This window comes from Colobus angolensis, unplaced genomic scaffold (genome assembly GCF_000951035.1).
Source record: "Colobus angolensis palliatus isolate OR3802 unplaced genomic scaffold, Cang.pa_1.0 Scaffold230, whole genome shotgun sequence".
Classification (NCBI taxonomy): Eukaryota; Metazoa; Chordata; class Mammalia; order Primates; family Cercopithecidae; genus Colobus; species Colobus angolensis.
Genome location: NW_012115489.1, coordinates 2591547 through 2600224, shown reverse-complemented (window position 1 = coordinate 2600224; position 8678 = coordinate 2591547). Strand labels below are relative to the sequence as shown.

The following is an 8678-nucleotide window of genomic DNA, read 5'->3' as shown; positions in this document are numbered from 1 at the left end:
CTTCTTTCTTTTTTTTTTTTTTAATTTTTTTTTTTTTTTTTTTTTGAGACAGAGTCTCGCTCTGTCGCCCAAACTGGAGTGCAGTAGCAGGATCTCAGCTCACTGTAAGCTCCACCTTTCGGGTTCACGCCATTCTCCTGCCTCAGCCTCCTGAGTAGCTGGGACTGTAGGCGCTCGCCACCTCGCCCGGCTAGTTTTTTGTATTTTTTAGTAGAGACGGGGTTTCACCGGGTTAGCCAGGGTGGTCTCGATCTCCTGACCTTGTGATCCGCCCGTCTCGGCCTCCCAAAGTGCTAGGATTACAGGCTTGAGCCACCGCGCCTGGCGGCTTTTCTTTATTGATAGCTGGTATTATAAATGCGAATTTTTCTCTGTCCTATTCTGCTAGGGGAATCATAAAAACAATCTTTTAAGTCAATAATGATTATAGGCCAATCTTGAGGAATTGCTGTGGGGGAAGGGAGCCCCTGCTGAAGGGGTCCCATAGGTTGCAAATTGGCATTAATAGCACGTAGGTCATGCAAACGTCTTCATTTCCCAGACTTTTTGGGAATGACAAAAATGGGTGAATTCCAAGGGCTGTTAGATAATTCGACATGCACAGCTTTCAGTTACTCCTCAACTAATTCATGGGCCCTCTGTAATTTCTCTCCCTTCAGAGGCCACTGTTCTACCCAAATCGGATCTTGAGAGAGCCACGTCAGGGGTACGGGAGGAATAATAACAGTGGCCATTGTTAGAAAGGGGTCTGCAGAGTAACCCCCCACTGGGCTAATAGGTCCCATCCCCAAAGATTAACAGGGATGGGCATGATTAGAGGTTGTATAACTCCCTTTATTCCTTCTGAATCACAGCATGTTACTGGGTGTGTGCTCTGCTTGGCTGTGTGTGCCTCCATGGTGCTGACAATTTTCTGTTTCTTAGTGACCCGAAGCCAAGTTTCTGACCAGTTTTGATCACTAATGATTGAAATGTCCACCCCTGTGTCCAATAAGCCAGTAAAATTCTTATTTCCAATTTTTTCATGGGTCCCTGATCAGTGATTAATTGATTCCAATATACTCCTATGGCTCCTGTGCTCCCAAAACTTCCCTTTCCCCTTTCCTTTCCATAGGCATTGGAGACCCAGTGTGATAAAATCAGTAACTGAGCTATCTTTGACCCAGGGGGATGAATATGCAGACCTTTACAGTCCATCATAACCAATATCTCCCCCTGTTAATCACTATCAATTACCATGGTGAGCACATTAATTCCTTTACTGGATAGGCTATACCACCCCAGGACTAATCCCAGAGGCAGCGGACCCCAGATCCCAGTTGCAACCCCTTTAAGGTCTTTTCCTTTTTTTAGCACTAATTCTTTGGGGCAGAGTAAGTCCAGTCCTGTGTTCCCAGTGGTGGCTGCTCTGAGAGAGAGGACTGTGGGCTTCCCATCTGACCGAGGAAAGCTGCTGGCATTGCCCCAGCTGGGGGTGGGGCCTGGGGCCGGCCCCTCATGAAATTGCCTAACTGGTTTTTTATGGGGTTGGATTTTTTTTTTTTTTTTTAATCAAATTTAGACCTGCAATGTTTTCCCTTCCTACACTGGGGACATATAGAAGGGGGTTCTTTCCCTGAGTTACCTTGGTCTCTACCATGGGGGCATTCCCTCTTTATATGACCTGGCTCTCCGCATAGAAAACAATTTGGGTTTCTTTCTCTTTTCACTTTAGGAGGCCTTAATGCCATAGTCAATATTTTGGCTTTGTGTGTCTTGGTTCCTACCAGCTGACACGCTCATATAAGCTCCCCGACTGTGGCTGCCTTTCCTCTGATTGGCTGCGGGCAAACCACATTAACGTTTCAAAAGTCAATTGCAACAATAAGATATCAGTAGCTTGGGTGTGACTAATTTGTCTCTTAATTGCCTGGGTTAACCAATTGATAAACTCAACAAATGGCTCCTGAGGCCCTTGTCCAACATTTATGAAAGATCCCTGTTGAACACTGCTTTCGGTAATTCGGTCCCAAGCCCTGAGAGCACACACAGACACTTGAGGATAGGCCTGGGGATCAAAATCTAGTTGTTGTACATTGGCATGAGGACCCCTCCCCTGGAGCATATCAATTGTTATGTCTTACCTGGCTGCCTGATTCTGGTTGGCTTGTTCGCACCACTCATTGTATTCTGCCTTTCAGAGAAGGTATTGGCTAGGCTCCAAAGTTGTTTTAGCTAGCATTGACCAGTCTCATGGGCTCATACGGAAGTGGCCTTTCAAGGCCTCAATCATTCCTTTCATAAATGGGCTAGTGGCTCCATTTTCTTTAACGCTTTTTCTTAGCTCTTTTTAAGCGTTAAAAGAAACGAGTTTATGTACTTGATTGCTATGTCGGTCTTGCATTACTGGGCAGGCTAAAAGCTCCCCCTCTAATGCTGCTTGCTTAAGACAAGGCCCCGTAGCTGGAGTGTGTTTCTTGTCTTTTTTCCTACTTATTGGAGGAGGGGGCTCAGGCAAAACCTCCATTTCCTCTTTGTTATTTTGGCCTGGTGATAGTGGGGCTGAGGGAAAAGGAGGCAGCAAGGCAGGTGATATTTCCTCCTCCTTCCCCTTTTTAGGCTTTTCTGTGTATAATGGGACCAAAGCCGTCCTTACCAGAGCCTATAGTGTTAAAGATGATGCTGGGACCTGTTGCCCTTGTGCATAATGCTGTTTAAGATTTCTCCCCACTTGTTCCCAGAGTTCTACATGTAGCATGCCTTCTTTCGGGAGCCATGGATTATGGTTTACTACAGTTTGCATTAGGTCTCTTAACTGAGCCTGTGAAACTCAGGCTCCACTAGCCTTAAGCAGCTGTTTCAACACTTTTATATACTGTTTCTGTTGAGCTGATAACTGTTGTCCCATGATGAAACCTCAGCCTGAATAATCTCCCCTGAACTTGGAGATCCCAAGTGGGCACCAATGACTTAGTGATTACTCACTGACCACATGGTCCTTTTCACTTTTGTTTTCAAGGGGTCTGTTGTGCTTCCTTCACAGTGTTGGTCACATTTGGGTCACCACCTGTGGGGGTCTGTCCTGCAGACCCTGACTCAATGATGGATGAATACGTACACTGACACAGATATGCTTGTCATTCCAGCTGAGGGTGCAGGCCACTTACAGACTCTAAGAAGGGTGCTGTCACTTGCGGCCCTGACTCTCTGGCCCTCCCAGCATTTATTCATTACATATTAAATAACAAAAGTCTCAGGTAAACACCATTAGAGGGTAATCAACCTGGTTGCCTTCCTCCACTCCCCTCCCTACAGAGCACTATCCTGCCTGCAGATGATAAAAGGTTAGTTTTAGAACCACGTGAGTAACCAAGCTATTTAGATAAACTACTCTACATTCCTTTGTTAATTACCCTTGCTATAGCTCAAAGAGGATTAGGCTGCCTTCAGCTATAACTCTATCCTGAAGCTTTTGCAAAAACCTTTTGGCCTTCCAAGAAGGTTTGTGTTTTATTTTATACTTTTCCCTACCATCTTGACTGAACCCCTAGAGATTTCCAGTTTTATTCCACTGTGGTCTGAGAGAGTGTTTCATATAATTTCAATTTTCTTAACTTTATTGAGGCTCATTTTGTGGCCTATCATATGGTCTATCTTGGAGAAAGTTCCATGCACTGTTGAACAGAATGTTTATTCTGCGATTGTTGCATGGAATGTTCTGTATGTATCTCTAAGTCCATTTGTTCCAGGGTATAGTTTAAATCCATTGTTTCTTTGTTAACTATCTTGATGACCTGTCTAGTGCTGTCAGTGGAGTATTGAAGTTCTCCACTATTATTGTGTTGCTGTCATTTCTTAGGTCTATTAGTAATTATTTTATAAATTTGGGAGCTCCAGTATTAGGTGCATATATGTTTAGGATTGTGATATTTTCCTGTTGGACATGTCCTTTTATCATTATATAATGTCCCTCTTTGTCCTTTTAAACTGCTGTTGCTTTTTTTTTGTTCCTATTAATCATGCCACATTATTTTTAATTGTGTACAAAGATTTAACATGTCACCCAGGGACCATTTCACCCACTGCTCTGTTTGGTCCCCAGTCTTTTGTCTCTCTCTTCAGCAATAGTGAGACAGATACCATTTCCTTGGGGAAGAGAAATCCATGGTTTGTTGTCCTTGCCAATTACAAAAATGTTGGAAAGTTGAGTGGCAAAGCTGGTGCCATTGACATCTTTCACGTGAACCATGTCAAAAGATCCAGGGTGCCTCTCTCTGTTGGTGATCATACCAATTCTTCCCAGGATAGCACCTTCAGTCACCATACATAGGTTACCAGTGTACCAGTGTCAAACTTGATGAAACCAGTAATCTTGCCAGTCTCCAAATCAATCTGAATGGTATCATTTACCTTGATGAGGGGATCAGGGTAGTGGATGCTACAAGCATCATGAGTCACCAGATGAGGGATTCCTTTTGTGCTCGCAAAGATTTTTCTCACTTTGCCCCATTTGTACTTAGCCTCCTCAGGTGTAATACGATGTACAGCAAAGTGACCCTTGGTGTCATAGGTCAGATGGAAATTATCTGCCATCTTGTCAGTGCTGATGACATCCATGAATCCAGCAGGGTAGGTTATATCAGTTCGGAACTTGCCATCAACCTTAATGAACCCCTGCATGCAAATCTTGACTTCATCTCCTGTCACGGCATTCCTAAGTCTGTTCCTTAGGAAAATTATGAGGGGGAGACACTCTCTCAACTTGTGAGGGCTGGTGGATGGACAGGGAGCAAACACACTGGTCAATTTATCCAGCATCCAATGTTTTGGAGCTGCTACCTACTTCAGATGCTTCTTGGGACCACGAGCCATGGCTGCATTAGGCAAGGAAAGAGGACCTCTCTCTTCCAGTGTGCGTAGAAATTCTAAACTGCTGTTACTTTAAAGTTGGTTTTGTCTGATATAAGATAGCTATTCCTTCTTACTTTTGGTGTCCATTTGCATGAAAGGTCTTTTTCTATCCCTTTACCTTAAGTTTATATGAGTCCTTATGTGTTAGATGAATCTCTTGAAGGCAGCAGGTGGTTGGTTGGTGAATTCTTATCCATTCTGCCATTCTGTATCTTTTTTTTTTCAGATGGAGTCTCGCTCTGTTGCCCAGGCTGGAGTGCAATGGCATGATCTCGGCTCACTGCAACCTCCGCCTCCCGGGTTCAAGCAATTCTCCTGCCTCAGCCTCCTGAGTAGCTGGGATTACAGGTGTGTGCCACTACAGCTGGCTAATTTTTGTATATTTAGTAGAGATGGGGTTTCACTATGTTGGTCAGGCTGGTCTCAAACTCCTGACCTCGTAACCCGCCCAACTCAGCCTCCCAAAGTGCTGGGATTGCAGGTATGAGCCACTACACCTGGCCCATTCTGTTTCTTTTAAGTGGAGCATTTAGGCCATTTACATTCACTGTTAGTATTGCAATGTGAGATACCATTCCATTCATTGTGTTATTTGTTGCTTGTATACCTTGGGTTTTTGTTTTTGTTTTTTAAGTTGTATTTTTGTTTTATAGGTCCTGTGAGATTTATGCTTTTAAGAGGTTCTGTTTTGATCTGTTTGCCGGATTTGTTTCAACATTTAGAGCTCCTTTTAGCTATTCTTTTAGCTATTATTATTATACTTTAAGTTCTAGCGTACATGTGCACAATGTGCAGATTTGTTACATATGTATACATGTGCCATGTTGGTGTGCTGTACCCATTAACTCTTCATTTACATTAGGTATATCTCCTAATGCTATCCCTACCCCTGCCCAACCCCACGATAGGTCCTGGTGTGTGTTGTTCCCCTTCCTGTGTCCAAGTGATCTCATTGTTCAGTTCCCCCTATGAGTGAGAACATGTGGTGTTTGGTTTTCTGTCCTTGCAATAGTTTGCTGAGAATGATGGTTTCCAGCTTCATCCATGTCCCTACAAAGGACACGAACTCATCCTTTTTTATGGCCGCATAGTGTTCCATGGTGTATATGTGCCACATTTTCTTAATCCAGCCTATCATTGATGGACATTTGAGTTGGTTCCAAGTCTGTTATTGTGAATAGTGCTACAATAAACATACGTGTGCATGTGTCTTTATAGCAGCATGATTTATAATCCTTTGGGTATATACCCAGTAATGGGATGGCTGGGTCATATGGTATTTCTAGTTCCAGATCCTTGAGAAATCACCACACTGTCTTCCACAATGGTTGAACTAGTTTACAGTCCCACCAATGGTGTAAAAGTGTTCCTATTTCTCCACATCCTCTCCAGCACCTGTTGTTTCCTGACTTTTTAATGATTGCCATTCTAACTGGTGTGAGATGGTATCTCATTGTGGTTTTGATTTGCATTTCTCTGATGGCCAGTGATGATGAGCATTTTTTCATGGGTCTTTTGGCTGCATAAATGTCTTCTTTTGAGAAGTGTCTGTTCATATCCTTTGCCCACTTTTTGATGGGCTTGTTTGATTTTTTTTCTTGTAAATTTGTTTAAGTTCTTTGTAGATTCTGGATATTAGCCCTTTGTCAGATGGGTAGATTGCAAAAATTTTCTCCCATTCTGTAGGTTGACTGTTCACTCTAATGATAGTTTCTTTTGCTGTGCAGAAGCTCTTTAGTTTAATTAGATCCCATTTGTCAATTTTGGCTTTTGTTGCCGTTGCTTTTGGTGTTTTAGACATGAAGTCCTGGCCCATGCCTATGTCCTGAATGGTATTGCCTAGGTTTTCTTCTAGGGTTTTTATGGTTTTAGGTCTAACATTTAAGTATTTAATCCATCTTGAATTAATTTTTGTATAAGGTGTAAGGAAGGGATCCAGTTTCTTAGCTGTTCTTGTAATGGTAGCTTGATAGTGGTGAATTCTCTCAGCATTTGCTTGCCTGGAAAAGACTATCTTTCCTTCATATATGAAACTCAGTTTCACTGGATACAGAATTCTTGGCTGCTAATTGTTTTGTTTGAGGAGGCTGAAAATAGGCCCCAATACTTTCTAGCTTGTCGAATTTCTGCTGAGAAATCTGCTGTTAATCTGACAGGTTTTCCTTTATAGGTTATCTGGTGCTTTTGTCTCACAGCTCTTAAGATTTTTTCCTTCATCTTAAATTTAGATAACCTGATGGCAGTGTGCCTAGGTGATGATCTTTTGCGATGAATTTCCCAGGTGTTCTTTCTGCTTCTTGTGTTTGAATATCTAGGTCTCTAGCAAGGCCAGGGAAATGTTCCTCAATTATTCCCCCAAATATGTTTTCCAAACTTTTAGATTTATCTTCTTCCTCAGGAATGCTGATTATTCTTAGGTGAATGGATTCGTTTAACATAATCGTAGACTTCTTAGAGGTTTTGTTCACATTTCTTATTCTTCTTTGTTTGTCTTTGTTGGATTGGGTTACTTTGAAGACATTATCTTCGAACTCTGAATTTCTTTCTTCTACTTATTCGATTCTATAGTTGAGACTTTCCAGAGCATTTTGCATTTCTGTAAGTGTTTCTATTGTTTCCCTGAAGTTTTGATTATTTTTTATTTATGCTATCTATTTCATTGAATATTTCTCCCTTTACTTCTTCTATAATTTTTTTGGTTTCCTTACATTGGGCTTTGCCTTTCTCAGGTGTCTCCCTGATTGGCTCAATAACTAAACTTCTGAATTCTTTTTCAGGTAAATCAGGGATTCCTTCTTGGTTTGTGTCCATTGCTGGTGAGCTAGTGTGATTTTCTGGGTGTGTTAACGAACCTTGTTATGTCATAGTACCGGTTGGTTTTCTGATTCCTTCTCATTTGGGTAGGCTCTGTCAGAGGGAAGGTCTAGGGCTGAAGGCTGTTGTTCAGATTCTTTTGTCCCACAGGGTGTTCCCTTGATGTAGTACTCTTCCCCTTTTCCTATGGATGTGGCTTCCTGAGAGCCGAGCTGAAGTGATTGTTATCTCTCTTCTGGATCTAGCCACCCAGCAAGTCTACCAGGCTCCAGGCTGGTACTGGGGGTTGTCTGCACAGAGTCCTGTGATGTGAACTGTCTGTGGGTCTCTCAGGCAGGGATACCAGCACATTTGGGGTGTCTCCTGGGTCCTGCAGGAGTAATCTGCTTCCTTCAGAGAGTCTGTGGGTCCCCTTGGGTTTCCTGATTTAGTTCTGCAGTTGTTCTGGAGCAAAAATTAATAATCCGAGCCTCCACATGCTGCTGTGTCCATCTGAGTCGGAGCTGCAATCTAGTGCTACGGCCCATCTGCCACCATCTGACAACTCCGCCCTTTGTTTCTTTGTAAAGTTTTTGACTTAATGTCTATTTTATCTAAGTATAGCTACTCCTGCTTTTTTCTTTTTTTTTGGGTTTCCAAGTACATGGAATTTCTCTTTCCATGCCTTCACTTTCAGTCTGTGTGTCATTATAGGTGAAGTAAGTTTCTTATAGGTAACATATAGTTATGTTGTAGAAGTTATGAAGAAATTATTTTAGGCAGGTAGAGAGGAAAAACGGTCCTTGGGAAGTTTTCATTTTTTATTAAGGAGATTGTCCTTTCCTAATGGTGTTTTCCTGGCTGAAAATTAGTTGACTATATATACTTGGGTTTACATCTGGGCTCTCTGTTTTGTTCCATTGGTCTTTGTGTGTGTTTTTATGTCACTCTCACATTGTTTTGAATTATTCTGGCTTTATAATGGATCTTGGGAT

The 8678-nt window shown here is 42.3% G+C and overlaps 1 pseudogene; it reads right to left on the bottom strand.

Annotated features, from left to right (window-relative positions):
• Nucleotides 1-4054: 4054 nt before the first annotated feature.
• Nucleotides 4055-4851, bottom strand: LOC105513497 (annotated as a pseudogene).
• Nucleotides 4852-8678: the final 3827 nt, after the last annotated feature.